This window comes from Neopelma chrysocephalum, unplaced genomic scaffold (assembly GCF_003984885.1).
Source record: "Neopelma chrysocephalum unplaced genomic scaffold, ASM398488v2 Primary Assembly neopelma1_116, whole genome shotgun sequence".
NCBI classification, from domain to species: domain Eukaryota; kingdom Metazoa; phylum Chordata; class Aves; order Passeriformes; family Pipridae; genus Neopelma; species Neopelma chrysocephalum.
This window is the reverse complement of record NW_020897778.1, coordinates 1,492,658-1,508,927: the sequence shown is the minus strand read 5'-3', so window position 1 is coordinate 1,508,927 and position 16,270 is coordinate 1,492,658. Positions and strand designations below refer to the sequence as shown.

The 16,270-nt window shown below is 48.2% G+C and overlaps 1 protein-coding gene across 1 annotated transcript in view; it reads right to left on the bottom strand.

The window, feature by feature from the left end:
- The window catches only part of MSI1 (musashi RNA binding protein 1), a 73,938-nt gene that overhangs the window by 30,078 nt on the left and 27,590 nt on the right, over positions 1 to 16,270 (bottom strand). The gene's annotated exons all lie outside the window — the stretch shown is intronic.

The window sequence follows — 16,270 nt, the reverse complement described above, 5'->3', positions numbered from 1 at the left end:
CGGCCGCTCTCCTCTGCCCGCGGCTCACCAGGAGGGGGGTCGGGCTGGCCTCCAAGGCACCGCGCAGTTTTCTTGCTCATTCAGGCTGACAGACAGACTCGTGCCGAGCTCTACTGCTACACAAGTTCATCCACATGCTGCTTCTGGAGCAGGTCTGTGTGCACTGCCTCTGTTCTCGGGCAACCTGGCCCGGGTGGCTGGAGGAGCTCAGCGAGAAACAAATGAAATACCTATAAAGCTAAAGTCAGAGATGAGTTGTAACCTCTCCCGACTGCACCATGCATTGCTCTGGGACAAAGTATTTGTTTGCATCTGTGGCATATTGGAACAGAGCAGTGCCCAGAACCTCCAGTGACAGTGCTGTGAGCCCCTCTCATTGCAAGGGGTTATCACAGGGTCCCAGGCATGTGCCACTGTGCTGCCAAATACTCCCTGCCTCCTTCCAGCACCAGTCCCTGTACCCTCTTACTGCCTAGGGCGGGGTATTGACAGCTTAGGTCAGTGCCATCCTCATTTGACCTTTCTTCCCCTTCTGTCATGACTGCTCTTCCACGTGCCAATACACCTCACTTCCCTACTGGAGAGGAACCAGGACACCTTTGTTTTAATAATACTTTGCAATAGTATCTTTCATTACATGGGCTCATCGTGAGGCTGCAACTCTTGAGTTAAATTCATCCTCTGCCCACTAGCTCTGCCAAACCACCATTCACCCACTCCATTTCCTGAGCTGGGTCAGTGACACCATCCTGTCTCCTGGCCCTGTGCTTGGGCACAGCAACGCACTCAACATCAGAGACCTGGTAGCCGCCCCTGGGAACTGAGCTATACAGCATCCCAGCTCCTGCTACCACTGGTCCAGGCTGAGCTGGTTCTCCAAAATAACCCACTCATCATTCCACAGGGCTGAAGTCACCACTTTGGGTGGAGGTGCCCTGAGGGGCAGCCGGGCTGGTGCAGCAGGAAAGTATAAATAACAACGTGCAGAGGTGGTACTGCAGCTGGCAGTGATGGAAGGGCTGCACGGCCAGTGGAAGCAGCGGTGCTGAGGCAGCATCCCGGCCATCTCCTCTTGCATGTCCTGGGAAACCTGGACAAAGCTGGGCTGCCAGAAAGCTCTGCTGCTGCCTGCCCTGCTGCCCAAGCTCACGGCTGCTGCGCTGCCTCCTGGCACCTGCTCTCTCCCCTTTGGAGGGCAAATGCTCCAGAGGGGGAACTAATATTTTCAAGTCACCTGGCACAGGTTTTATGCTCCATAATTGTCTAGCCTAATCACATGACTAATACTAATTAAACACAAGAAAGAAACAAAAGAAACAAGAGCCCAGAGTTGGACACACTAAAGGATAACCTCTCTTGGTTTGCTACCAGTGCATTACTATAATTTTAAATGTGTGTTATTTCTAAGGCAGTACAAGTATAGCACTCTGAGGGACATAGTGTTAAAATGCCTCATTGTGTCTTCTTTTTTTTGCATTATGTTTATTATTTTATTTGTTTTTTCTTTGCCAAAATAACATTGGGGAAGGGAGAACAGGATCAATGTGAGTTAACATCTGTGAATATCAGAGGAAAAAAATTGAGCCTTCAGGAGTATTTGGATGGAGGATGTGGTTGGACTTGCATCACTGGGAATGACACCATACCATGTAACTTATTCCGAAGTCGTTTCCAAAACATACACACAATATTTTGTATTTCCACCTTAGGACCCCAAAGTGCTTTGTAAGTACCAATTCATTTATCTCTGTAACTCACAAGACAGTGGGTCTCGAAAAATCTGTTGATTAGTGACAGTAGGAAGCTTTCCTCACAGAGAAGTAAATATATAAAACGTTCCAGACCTTATGATTGGAAAGATGATCTGCCGAATATAAAATAATGCAGCATTGTATTCCTGGGGCTGCAGACAGACAGCTGTAGTGCCTCTGTGGCTGCTGCTGAGAGGTTGCCAAACACCAGCGAGATTAACAAAACTGCTCAGTTTTCTTGCTGCTATTCAGTGTCTCGTGTGTGGTAGAGTGACACTATCAAAATCATGTCCACTTCCTGCTGAGGAGGATGATTGGCAAAGCTCTGCCCAGCACCAGTGGCAGACACTGGAGTTATTCATGGAGAGAGGGAGGTTCCAAAAAGTGGAGGTTAGGGGAGGGGCAGGGCAGCAGCCACCTCCTTTCCTCCCTCATCATATAAGGCTTAAGGAGAGATTGTGTCTTGGAGACCTGTCTGTAGCCAGGAGGTTTTGGCAGACAGGTACTAGGACAAGTTTTGATTTTCGTTTAGTTTGGACAGTTGATAAACAATTCCGAACTGAAATTCAAATAATTTTTGTAATACTTGCATTACAATGCCGACCATGCAAACCTGGAAGATATTAACTGTGGCTCCGTAGGCAGCCTGGGGGCAATGCCAGGCTCTGGCAGTGGCTTCCGGTGGTGCTTGCGCCTATTTTGGGAGGGATGCTGACCCTCTGGAAAGGCTGATGGCAAAGCACAAGAAGCTCCTGCCTGGCAGGAGCTGGCTTGGGGCAAGAGTCAGGCACACAGGGGAAGAGGAGTTATTTAGAGAAATTTAATTGTTTAGATTCCACTCAGATGGGGGGGAGAGACAGAGTCAGCAACAGGAAGAGAAGAATGACTGCAAAAGCACCAAGGGTTTCTTTACTTCATGTAAGAAACCTCACAGAGCAAGATTCACAGGGGGAAACCAGCTACATGGTACAGAGCATTGAGAACAGGGTGGGAAGTAATAACAGGAGATGAACAGGGCTGCATGCAAGAGAAACATAGGTGTGGGTGAATAAAGTGCAGGAGAAACAGGAGTAGGAAGAGTAAATAAAGACAACTGGGATAACTGGAAGAAAGGAGTGAGGGAGGGGAGAGAAGGAGACCACCCCAATTACCACAAAACAGCAAGAGGGATTGGAGCCTCAGGGAAAAAAAAGGGTAAAGAAGTCTGCAGGGGATGAAAAATAAAACATCAAGAGAACTTGCAGCGTAGTGAATTCAGCATAGGGATTCAGCATAAAACAGCAAAAAAGGAGAGGTCTCTGAAGGACAGTAGGAGATCGCAAGCTTCCACCCGCTGCCCTGGAAATGATGGCTAAGGGAAAAATCAGAGAGCCCTTCCTGCTATTCTCCCTCTCTCCAAGCTCTAAAAACTACTACACAGTGTCTAGTCTCCATGATCCTGTCTAAATCAGTCCAGCAAATGAGGGAGGAAGCCCCGACTGCCCAACTCCAGCACCGGGGCTGCTCCGTGCACTGAGAGCATCCAGCACAGCAACAGCCCAGCCCCAGGTGCCACCTTCCTGCAACAGCCTGGAAAGGATCTCCCCTCTCCAAAGAGGAGCTGCAAACATTTTCACTTCTCTTAACACTCCAAAGATTGCATACAAAGTGACAGAAAGCAACAACAAATTTGAAAAATGAGACCTCTCTCCTCTAAGGTGCCCTGAAGCTCCACCTTCCCTCTAAACTTTTAATTGCCATTTGTCCCAGACTTCCATCAGTCACTGCTTTCTGCTGCATCTTTGCTCCTACCTAACCCCTTCCTAGTCCTCACTCCAGCAACCCGTGGAAAGGGGACCTTTCTCAGAGTAGCCACTGTTAAGAGGCTCTTCCCCAGCCCAGAAGCAGAACATTGCCTCCCGCTCTTCCCCTCCTTGCCGGGAAGCTCAGAGCTTCCCATGGTGGGATACAGAGGGACCCATTTCCCTGCCATTAGAGAAGAGAGGTGAGAAGAGGTGCAACCAAAATCCTGCCAGATGTGCCAGGCTGTTTTAAAGAAGACTGATTAAATTGTTCCTTGTGCTCACTGAAGGTAAGGCAATTAGCTCAGTTGGCGCAGAAGGAGATGTCAGATATTAGAAGAAAGTAGCAACTATAAAGATGGCTAAAGATGGGGGAGATCAGGCAGGAAGGCCAAGGAATCCCCATCCATGAAGATTTTTAAGATCAAATTAAGCAAATATCAGTTTGGTTATCACATTCTGTGTTTTATTCCTTGCATGTTACAGAGGTGACCTCTTGGCATCACTTTGAATCCCCAGTTTTGCACAGTTTCTTCAGCACATGAGGTGAAATGACAGAAAGAATTTGGAGTAAAGGAGGCAAAAGTGAGGGCTTGTCTAATGGAAAGGGGAGTTCTGAGTGTGTTCCAATGCATAGATGGGGGCTGGTGAATAGGAATAACAGAGAAATTTAAAGGCCATGGTCCACAGCCACATGTCAGGGCAAGTAACAGTGCAGCATGGGGCTGAGCTGCACCAAACACCACCAGGACCGGAGAAGAGTTCTGGGAATGAGTTGGGTGAATAGGGGTAACAGAGAAAGGTCTGGGTCAGGTTTGAGAGCACCAGCCAGTGCAATGGCTGACAGATACCTTAGACAAAAGGGGTTTCAGTATTAACATTTTTTAAAAGTATTAAAGTTCTGAATTAAAAATAAAATCCTGTGTCCTGGCGAGGGGGGTTGGGTAACCCCCAGCACTCCATCACAGCCAACACAGCTTTTCCAGCCTAATCTGCTGGGCCTTCAGCACCAGCTCAGCAGGCAGGGCCCAGTGATGCTGCACTATCCGTGGATCTGCACATCCTCTGCAGGTCTGATGCATGTGTGAATTATTAATCTGGGGCTGAAGTCAGCACCATGTCAAGGACCTCTAAAATCTACCTTAAAGAAGGCAGAGTCCAAGGGAATGGAGGAACAAGGGGAGAACAGGGCTCAGGGGAAGGAGGACTGGGTTCCCTGCTGAGATGCTTGCAGGAGGCAGAAAATCTGGGTCCTGGCACTGTCCCAGAGCAGCACTAGAAGGAAGAGACACGCACAGGAGCAGACAGAGAACTTTTGGCTCAACACATGAACAGGAGCTAAGCAAGCAGAAGCTGTTTCTTTATCCCTTCTCTGTCAGGACATAATCGATTTCCTACCTCTGCTATAACAGTTCCACTGGCTTTTAACTCTCCCATTTCTTCAAGACTTATTTTCTAATCTAAGCTGATGGGACTTTTGCTCCACAAATCCCAACAACACTTCTCAGAGGATGATATTATAGTGTTCTGGTACTATGATGGTGTAAAGCAATTGGGACTAAGTAACTGTGAAACTTAACAGCACAACATTGAGAAGGTCTGCAGATTATCTGGAGGAATGAACAGAAAAGAGCATCTTTAAAATGCAGGGTGCTTTCTGGAGCTCCTGAGATGGGAAAGGTTCAGACCAAGGCAAGTGCACAGGACAGAAATACACACTGTAAATCTTCCTAAGCAGCTCAGCCTGTCCTGGTTCCTCAAGGTTTTGCCAAGGTATTTTGTTTGTACTTGTCACATGACTTAAATCAGGCATCACATCCTAATCAAGACAGACACCAGTGTCTTCCCAGGCAAAGCTCCCATCCTCAGATTGCAGGAGCGGCTTAGCTGCCCTGTGCACGTAACTCCTGCCTGAGCCTCTTCCTCGCTGAAGGGGAAGGGAGGTGAGAGGCTGCCAGGGACCAGGGGCACTTGGACATCTGTGGTCGTTCTTCTGTTTGCTGTAGAACAGTTTACAGCAAGGCACAAACTGGCCCGGTGTGTGTTGTACTCAGAGCTGCTTTTCTACAGCAGAACAGACTCTCAGGGCCAGGAGTGGTGTCCTCCAGAGAGAGAGGGCTGCCCCCACGCCAGAGCACAACATCCTCTCTCACTCCTACATGCTCCTGATCCTCCCAGGCTAGGGATTATGGAATGGGATGGCTGTTACTAAACACTCCGGTTTCAGCAACCTTCACCAGCTTTTAAATGTGTTGAGTTTGGAACTGGAAAAGGCTCAGAATCTGTCCTTTGGTCCCAAGACACAGCGGTTGCCCCTGCCCACACACCCATTGAGCTGACCTCTAACAGAAGACAAGCTCTGATTCTGCACTGCTCATAGTCTAGTGGGAAATACTTTGCTCCTGCTGCTACTTGTCCATTCTTGCCCATCTTTTTCTCACTTTTCACAGCCTTTAAGCATTTATCTTTTCACGCCTTTGCCTGCTCTGGATTTCCCTCAAGGCTGATTCTGCTACATTAGGGTCCTTATGCCATTTTCTTTTATCTTTTTTTTTTTTTTTTTTGGTCTCAGGTAGAATTTTCCCCACCTACCTCATGCCCATGCAGTTCCATGAGCTGAAGTAAACTGAGTCACTGACCCTTTTCCCACCAGGAGTGAGAAGTGATTCACAAACTATATTCCTCAGAGCTCCCAGCTGGCTGGTGGCCAAGGCAGCGCAACAGCTCAGGACTAGCTCCCAAAGTAGCTGTCCAAGGCATTATTTAGCTCAGGGCTGAGACACAGGCAACATGGAGATACTCTGACAAAAGCAGGGAGAGGGAGGAGCAGCAGGAAACCTCTCTCATGGTGGAATGTTACTAAAAGTAGGAATGAAACAGTAACCTCTACAATCCAAAGTTTCTCTCAGATACACGTATCAAAATGGGGAATAGTAACATTAAAAAACATGCTCAAGATTCCTGCAAATATTTAATTAAATGTGTTTAAGATTTTAGTTCCATCTGCCTGCCATACCTCTGATTTATCAATGAGCAGTTCTACTCCCCTGTTTGCAGGAATGATTGGTGCCTTTCTGGAGGCACCAGAAGAGAGGACTCTCACAAGTTACACGTGAAATAGAGGGATCATACTCTGGCTTAAGACATCCCGACTCACTGGACTTGTAATCTGATTATACGGGTGTTTTTGGAAGCCCTGTGCAGTATGTCCTGCCGTGCTCCAGCCTTTCCCCTCTGGGGGTCACCACGTTTGCCGCTTCACAGGCACCCCTGGGGTTTGGAAACTGCCTGCTTGTGACAGATGGAAACAGGGAGGCATCTTCCAAAACTTCCCACTGATTTTAAACACTTGAGTCAAAGAGCTGGAGATGCAGTAAACATTCCTCATTCCAAAGAAGGCCTGGGGAAGCTCTCAGCACACAGCATTTTTGGCAAAACAAGCTTGTGGTGTCTCAAGGTGTGCACCCGAGATCTGTATTTGTTTATTTGTAGTGGCACAGGTGGCTGGTCAAAAATGTAATGCTCAGGTAATTTATACCTTCTCTATGTTTTTAGCTGGAATAGCATCTTGGCTTCTGTTTACTAGCACTCTGTTGGACATCCACAAAGCTGGTAAAAGTGTTTTTCTATCTCAAATGTTATGATGTTCCTGTAACAGAAAGTTTGTGGAAAAAAAAAAACCCAACCAACAAAAACCCCACAAAGTTTGTGATTTAAAACAAATCACATTTTGGAGGGAAAATCTAAAAGAGCCTCTCTGGTCTTTGAAGAAACGTGGGAATAAGAGAGGCATTTGCTGGGAGAGCAGCTCTGAGGCCAAACGAGTTTTTGAAGTAGGAAAGCTGCTCTTACTTCTGCTGTCAGGCAAACTGTGCTCAAGTGTGTTGGTCATTCTGGAGCCTTGAAAGCAATGCAGTGTCTGGTAAGTTCATTCCCAGATGCTGGGGGAACAAGGGATTGTGGGAGGCAGTGTAAGATGGGGAGGGATTTACTGCAGAACAGAGAAAAAGCAAATCAATAAAAGTTTGTTCAGCCTTCCTTCCCTTTTGCTTTGTTTTTAGTGAGGCTGTAGCAAGAAAAATTTTGAGATTTTTATGCTTGTGTTGCTTTAAGGACAGGAATGCTGGAAACGGAGGTATTTGATACCTTTGCTGCTAATTACAGTGCAAGCTCCCAGTGTCCTGACAATGCCCTTGTCCCTGACCTGGAGGGGCCTCACTGTCTCAGGGTCAGCTGTAATTTAGTTTTAGGTCAGACCTGGGACTCTCCTGCCAAACTAACTGCACTTTGTTTTGAAGTAGAAACCATTTACTAGCAAGTCTGAGACCATCAAACTCATTTCACTAACAAGAAACAGGAACAAAGAGCAGAGCCCCAGAGACGAAGGTCAGTGTTGGACACGGGGAGAGCTCAGCTGCCTCACGAAGGCAGGAGCCGTTCTCCCACTGAGCCCCACAGCCCCGTGAGCCCAGATCTTCTGCTCTCTTCAATTAAGCTTGTTTATTACAGAAAAGCCTAGGGACCAACTAAGTTGTGCCAGGCCCAGGCCCCAAACAGGCAAACAGCACTGGCAGCCCCCATCTTAGAGTGCTACTACACAGTCACTGCATTTTGCAGGAGGCTCAAGAGGAGTGAGCTCTTCAGTAAAGCTTTTGAGTTGTTTGTGCTGCTCCAACCTCTTCTCACAGATTGGCTGGGTGATTTGGGCCAAGAAAATTCTGTTTTACTACTTGAAAACTGAGTTTTTTCTTCCCTACCTCAAAGAAACCCCCAAAAACCAAAGACGCTTTGAGATCTTCAGAAAGAACATGTTGCAGAAAATAACTCAAAGCTGTAAAGGGAAATACTTCTTAACTTCCTCCAAATAATCAGCACTCCCTAACTCACAGGGAATGAAGTATTTTTCAAACCAACAGATTTTGATCTGATCTTCTTCCCCCTCACCATACTGATGGACAGAGATTCCACTGTCACAGTGCCACACAGCATTACCTGAAATTAACTTGTCACCTAATGAATGATTCTGTACAATTTGTGGGTCAGCATGAGCACCTCGTGCATTTTGCATCGTCAGAGTCCCTGATCTTTTGCATTTATGTAGACATAGGACTGGGTTTTCTAGGGGAAAACCTATTCACAGCAAAATTTGTTTTCAATATTGCACATCATTATAACAAGAGGCCAACTTGCACTTACAGGAAAAAAGCTGGATGGAAAATGGGTGCCAATTTACTAAATAGCAAAAGTCTCTTGACATCAAAGGAGCATTCCATGGATGAGACAGACAAGTATAGACCCAAACATGCTCCTTGGGAACAGTACAACACATTCAGATCTAGTTGCTGGCCAGAGCTGGGGTTGGTGTAAGATGTGAGAGACCACAGCCATAGCAAGGAACAGGACTGCTAAGAGATGCTAAAATCTTTCTATCCTGACAGTTGACTAGAAGACTGCAACACACCCTGAGGTGTATTAACACTTGTTCCCTGCCATGGTGGACAGCTGCAAGGCAGTGTGGTAGGAAGAATTACCTACAGACTCTCAGATGAGTTTAAAATGTGACACCCTCATTGTCAGACACCACAGGTCCCTAACTACCTGCAAACCAAAACTGCTCCTCTCAGCATTGGTGCCTCTGCAAATATCAAACCAGCTTGCAAGGGCTCATTTCAACTGCCAGAGCTCTTTGTGGGACAGGTCCCAGCTACTCAAGAGCTGGATACCTCCTTTGTGGCTCCCTGAGAAACCCACGTGTTCCGGGAGCGATGCAATTGCCATGTACCAGAACAAGGCTCTGGAGCAGAGCAGATAGCTTCCTTGGCAGCTGGCCTGCAGTGCTGGAGCTCGCTCCCAGGAGAGATTAGAGGGAGTAAAAACCTCACTGCCATCAGAGCAAAGCGCTCAACCTGCTTGTACCAGAGATTTCTCACAAGAGCGAAAATATCCAAAAGCGTCTCTACAAATAGGAGGCTGCAGGAACAGAGAAAAGATAACCCAGTTAATGTCATGCACACAGCTTTGCCACCAGATCAGGTAACACCGATCAGCAAAGCACAGGCAGAAGCACTGAGCAGGGCCTGTTTTACACCTGGAAGATTACCTGACTAACATCTGGACAGAGAATTGCCTCCCTACTTAAAGCCACCCAAACCCCAGATCTGCAGCTGCGAAGCTTTCAAGTAAGGTTTTTAAATTTGGAAGTTGAATAGCATGAAATGTATTCTATTCCCCAGATGACCTTATCCAAGCTCATTTTCAAGGCACAATAGAAGACATAGCTACCCTTGGATTCCCAGGTAGTGCAATTTATACCCTGAGGCAGATGAAAGTACAAACTAGTTGGACTCAGACTTTGTGTGCTTTTGGACTCCCCTGTTACTTCAGGTGTCACCATATCTGCATAACCCCTACAGCGAAGAGAAAAGGAGAGGGTTTTCACTCATTTCAAGGAAGGCTGAGCTCTGCCCATAGGCAAGGTCACTTTCTGTCTACACACAGAGGACTCCACCCAGAGGAGCTGTTTCCCAAGGGCAGAGCAGAGCCCCTTTGGAGACAGCTCCCAAAGCTGGAGCTCCTGCAGGGCATGATGCAGGCTCACCCCCAGCCCAGCAGGCTCCTGGGAACAGGGCCATAATGACCATGGACTGCCCAGTCAACCATACAAAGGTCATCTCCCATCCTCTGCTCCACTGCCACCGAGGAGGGCCTGTGCAAGGTGGAGCACGGAGCTCTGGGCAGGGCTGTGCGGGTGGCAGCCCAGCCTGGGAACTCAGGAGCAGCAAGGAAGGAGAGGATGCTGGAGTGGAAGTGATTTGAATTAGAACAAACTGGCTGCTGAATAGAAGCTTTTATTCCAGCATGGAGAAGGCTTTGTTAGTCAAGCACATGTGATGCACAAAAGCCTCCACTTGAATTCATTGAGTTTTAATTGGTTCTCAGGTGGGGGAGGAGATGGGTGTTAGGAATTAGGGATTCCTTAAAGAGGCAATATCATTAAATCTTAACGCCTCTTCCCTCTCACCCCCGGCTTCGGCTTAGGAGTCTGGCCTCATTCAATTGTCTCATGTTAGAGAATCAGAAAAACTGAGGGAGAGAAAGGGTGGGAGGGGGAGTCACTAATAAAGCCTAAAAGGAGATCAATGAACTAGGAGGGTGAGGGGCAGGAGGAAGACTGAAAAAAGAAAGAAGCTGCTTGGGAGAGGAGGGAGGTCACACGCAGGCAGGGAAGGCAGGAGAACCTCAAAGGGATGAGGGAAAGAGAATGATGCCATTTGAGTCGGTGCTTTCTTTTCTCCCTGCATTCCTTCTTTTATTGAACACTTAAAACTTCCCTTGGAGATCCTCTAGCTTGGCTCTATGAGCCTGTGCTCCAAAATAACAAATCACCAGAAGGAAGGAAGAAAATCCTGGGATGGGCATGGAGGGCATGTGCATGGGGAATAATGGCGGTGAGAGAACCCTGCTTGGAAGGACCTCACAGGAGCTGCTGCCTATTTTGCCAGACACAGCACGTTTCAGACAGAAGTTTTGTTACTAAGAGTCTGCCATAGACATAGCTGAAACAAGGTCCTTGTGAGTGAACAAGAAAGGGAGTCATTGGGAGCTAAGGAGATTTCCCAGTCGGTGCTGTAGGAGGTTCAGCACCCTGCCCAGTGACCCTGGGTACCTGTGAGCCAGACCCTGACAGGCAACTGCTCCACTGTGATGTGGAACACACATCTCACAAATGTACAATGATTTTCATCAGTCCAGTACATCACAAGAGAATGAATTAATGTTGGTTTAACTACTACATTTGGAATTTAGATAGGTAAGTGAATGACATATCAAACACACTGCCAGCAAACACCAACTCAAATGCATTTTCTCTGGAGTTCCTGACAGAAGAACACTGCTTCTATATTTAAGCCAGACAGTTTATCCTGCACAAAGCCACACACAGCAGATATTCTTTACAGGAAGCACTGCCTACTGTTTCATTATAATTCTTCATTACAAAATTAGACTGCATAATCTCTGCTTGTAGACACCATGGCACTAATCTCCCCCAAAACAGGGGCAGTGCCACTGATTACTACACAGACTCAAACAGGAGGTCTCTGACTTCTGTATGAGGACAGTGTGGGATGCTGCAAACAGCATTCCCATGATGGCTTCTCTCTGAGAGACTGCCTGATCAGAGTCACCTACTGTGGTGTGAAATCTGAAGGAAACACAAGATCCTCCACTGACACAGCTGTGGTACAGGGTAGCTCTCACACACGTGGGTTACTCACGTACTTCAGAGCGCAGGAAAAAAAAAGAGAGATCGGTGTATTCCCCCATTGAAAGTGTCACAGGACCCAGTTTTCCAAACCTCCTCTTTGAAATAGGAGCCTAAGTGTCATTTAGAAGTGACATATAGACTGCAATCTCATTTGGTCCTTAACTCCAGCTAAAAGCAGACGTGGTCTCCACCTGGCAAAGGCATTCGTGAGCAGTGGGCCGCGACAGTGCCTGGCACCAGCTACAGAGAAAGCATTTAACCACACATGGAGAAGAGATAACACCACTTGCCTTGATTCCTAATACTGCAAAGTCTACACACAGATTCTGCCAAGCTGCCCACTGTCACCACTTGACCAGTGACAACTCACAAGAGCCCTGCCCTACAGGAACAGCAGGGCTTTCCTCCAACAAGGGAGTCTCCCTTGGAGAGCTCACACGAGAAAACATAAACAAAGAGCCCCTCAAATCCTATTAGGGAGACATTCTTTTTCCTTTGCAAGCAATGTTTACTGTGTGCTTCAGCTTGTGTCTTCTCATAGTGCACCTGCATTACAGGTAGCGTACACATTGCACACAGATTTATTTAATTTTCTATATTAAGAGTTTTAAATAATCCACAGGCATCATTTCAAATTACATCTGACTCACTTGAGGCAACCAACTGCTCTTCATCATCAACGGTAACATTTGCAGGTTCATCTTATTGTGCACAGTTCTAAACACAATCCCTGCCCTGTTAGAAAATCACATCGCACAGGACTAAGCAACTGCACTGTTTCCTACAACCCTGCATTCCATGTTAGAGATAGAACAACTCCTGTGTCTATCTTCCCAGTAACAAAATGTAGGAAAAGGCTGTTGTAATAAGGATGGGCAAGGTCATGCCTCCAACACTGTTCCTTGTATTTATCCTAGACTTGTTGCCCTGGATGCATTTGCCCTCCTCCCAGTAGTTTGCTAGTAACAGGCTTTCCTGTAATTGTTTCTTTCTCTTTCAGATATGTTCAGTTTATACTTCAGTGCTGGAGTATCAGTTTTCCCAATTCCACCTTGTTTCTCAACAGTCCCCTATTTTGTAGCTTCCAATAGGATCAGACCATTTGTGCCTTTGGAAAGAAAAATAATTGGGGGAAAAAAAAAACCCTCTCAGTATGCTCAAATATCTTGTTGCTCTCCTATGGTTTTCAGTGGATGGCTTTGGTGGTTGGGATCCTCTTGCAACATTTTTCCTAGCAAGTCCCATTTCCGCAACCTCTTGGTATGCGACAGCAGGCACTTCTGAACTGCTTCACTACACAAGCCACAGATTTGTCTGTCACAAACAGTGTCAGTTATCACAGCATCAAATTTGCTGTGTGCAGCAGGTCTCCAAGACTGCCATGAATTGAAAATTGTTTTGCTACCTCTTCTCAATGCCTGACGGAACAGGTATCTCAGCAATCAGCAGTGGCTTTGGGGCAAAGTGTGACTGACACATCTGCAGCAGCTATCCAGTTAATTTTATTCCTGGCCTGTTTCGTTACATTAAACCTCACGATGCTCACCATATTTCCTCCTTTCCCAGCAGCAGAGATAGCAAACCCATCCTTTCAGCTCCAGAAGCAGTTTAGCCACGGCTGCTCCACCGATTAGACTGGCTTCACCTCACAGGTCCTCCTGCATCCAGGAGATTGCCTCTTGCTTTGTGAGTACTAAAATCACAAAATGAAGCCAATCCTAAGCAAAACTCAGCCCAAACAAGAGATCACTGACAGTTTCAACAGGACCACAACAGATTTATCCTGTGCCAAGCTAGTGGTCAGGCACAAGATTTTACTTTCTGTGAAGGGGCAGATTTGTGTGGCTGCTGACATAGTTTCAAGAACTATAATATGAAGACCACCTACAGCACAGGTCTGGTCAGAGCACTCATACAGAAACACGCCCTACCCTCCTTGGAAATCACTTGTTTCTGCTCCAATGGAGAAGCCCTTGCAAGGACGCTGGGAACACCCATCCTTTGCTCTGTCAATGGCCACATCAGCATCCTGTGCTGAGCCCAAGGGTTTCCTGCAGATTGCAGCTTCCCATTCTGCTTCATCTGAAGCTGCAGCCCCCAGGCAGGTTCCACACACAAGCTCCTGCTCCAGCCCAAGCCAGGCAGTAGTACCTGCAGGATCAGCCATCAGAGCACTCACAGCTTCTCTGGGCCCAAAGGCCACATCCAAATTTGTGCGGGAGGAGGCCAGAGCTGCACTGGAGCCAGGCTCTCTGTGTTACAGACAGAATGAGGCTAGGATGACTAATGAGAGAAGCCAGCGCTGCGGAAGCTTTCCAGCCCAGTGCCCTCACAGGTTTCTGTGTGAGGTGGTAGCATTTGCACATTTATCAGTGTAATATTGCACACTTACCGTTCCTTAAATTTGCACAAACCCGCACCTCCATGGGCTCACTGGCCATTGGACCTTGCTTGGAAAGTTCTTTACAAATGCACATCACTACTGATAACCACACACAAGTTCCTACTGGGAACTTCAAGGGAGAGCTCTGCACTTCAGTACGTTCACTCATTGTATCTAAACATGTTATTTCTCTGAATGATACCAGTGCTCTGTCTCCTGTGTTTTGACAGGTAAGTAGACGAGGGGCACTGTGGCTTTAAGAAGGTCATTTCCACTGTCCTGCCGCTGTAATTAGCCTGCTAAAGAAAGGGCAGAGGCTGGAAATTGGATTGAGCAAACCAGGCTTTAGCCGCAGGATGAAGGCAGAGCCCCAGGATTGTTATGTTAATCACCTGAGCTCAGCAGTCCCTGCCCTTCAAACCGGCACAAACCCAGTACAAACCCAGGACCCCTCTGCAGAGCAAACCCAGCCTGGCTTAGGCTCCAGTTGCCCCAGGACATCTCCCTCCACCTCCTGGGATGCAGGGGCCACCCCTGTGGACAGACCTGGTGGCACCCAGAGGGGATCCTGTGCCTGGCCACAGCCTCAGCCCATGGTCATACAGCTCCTCTGATCCAGAGCGCCGGGACACAGCTGCCAGTGGGGCGAAGACTAAATGGGGGTCACGGGTGACTCTGTGAGCTGATGGGCCAGGGCTGCTTTACACCAGCTGAGGATCCAGCCCTGGCTGTGCTGAGTCAAAAGCATGTCTGAAAGCACAGATTGCTCACTGCTATTTCACCGATGAAAAATAGCATTAAGAACAATAGGCCAGATTCGTACCCAGCACAATAACGGCTGCAGGCAGCGGGCGGGTTTGGTTGGGTGCCACCCCTCTGTAGAGACAGCACAAGCCCCCCAGGTCCCTGGGCTGGCAGTCCAGTGTCTTCAGCACCAGAGCCACCCAAATTAATTCCAAGGGCAAGTCCTGGGGGTACAACCCCTGGCCTGTCCCTGAACTGTCTTCAGGAGTGCAGCCACACTCTGTGCCAGAGCTGTCACCTGCACCAGACACTGGTGTCACCTCATCAAGAGGCACTGCACAAGCCAGCAGCTTGGCCCAAGGTGCCCTGTGTGCTGTAGGGACATGTTTGTGGCACAGCCAGTGAGAGCTGGCCACGAATCACTCCCAGTCACAGCCGGCTGCCTGCTGCCTCCTGTTTTGTCCTCGCCACCTCTCCCCTCCCCAGGATGCAAGGCTGGGGTTTACCTCACTGCACTTTACTAGCTTGTATCCCCTGGAAACGTGCCTTTCTGTCTCCTCTCTGCTCAGAAACTTTGGGCTAACAGCCCTCACCACCACCACCCACCTTCTTTTTAAGGCAGCGACCCAGGCTGGCCATTGTCCCCTCCTTGCTGCCCCTATTTTCTTAGGGCGAGCTCACGCCTCTCCCCCGCGTCGGGCCAGCTGGGGCTCCGCATTACCTCCCTTGTTCTTTGGCACATTTTTTCACTGCACCCCATTGCTGCTGGGGAGGGGGAGGGAGAGGAGGAGGATGGGAGGGCAGTGTCTGGCTCCATCCAGCACGCCGGATGGCATGGTTTTGGAGAGGCCTGGCTTAGTGAAGTTATTCAAGCCAACGGCAGCCTGGCAACCGGGCGGCCACAATGGGAGCGCAGGAGGAGGAATGTTTCCACATGCCTGATCAATGGGAGCAAGGGAGACAGCAAAGCAAACAGAAGCTGGGAAAGAGACACAAAGAGAAAGCAGCCTTTTCTCTGCTCAGTTCCTTTCATTTGTCACAGCTCTTTGTGCAGCTGATGACAACGGAGGCCCTTCGGAGGCTAGTTTTAGGGAGTTTGGTTTTTCTAATTAAATAAAATGCCGTGTCCTTTTTATTCACTTGTCACCTTCCCGCTCGCCAGAAAACCCCCAAGAGCAGCCCCATCAGCCCTTGAGCCTCCTGCTCCACGCACCTCCCAGGAGCCCCAAGCACCTCTTTCTCCCTGGGAAGGTAGAAAGGCACAAGCACCCCCTCAAAACAGCTCCGTGCTGGACACGCTGCCCTTCCCGAGCGCCGGCAGGGCCCTGCTCAGGGGCTGCAGCAC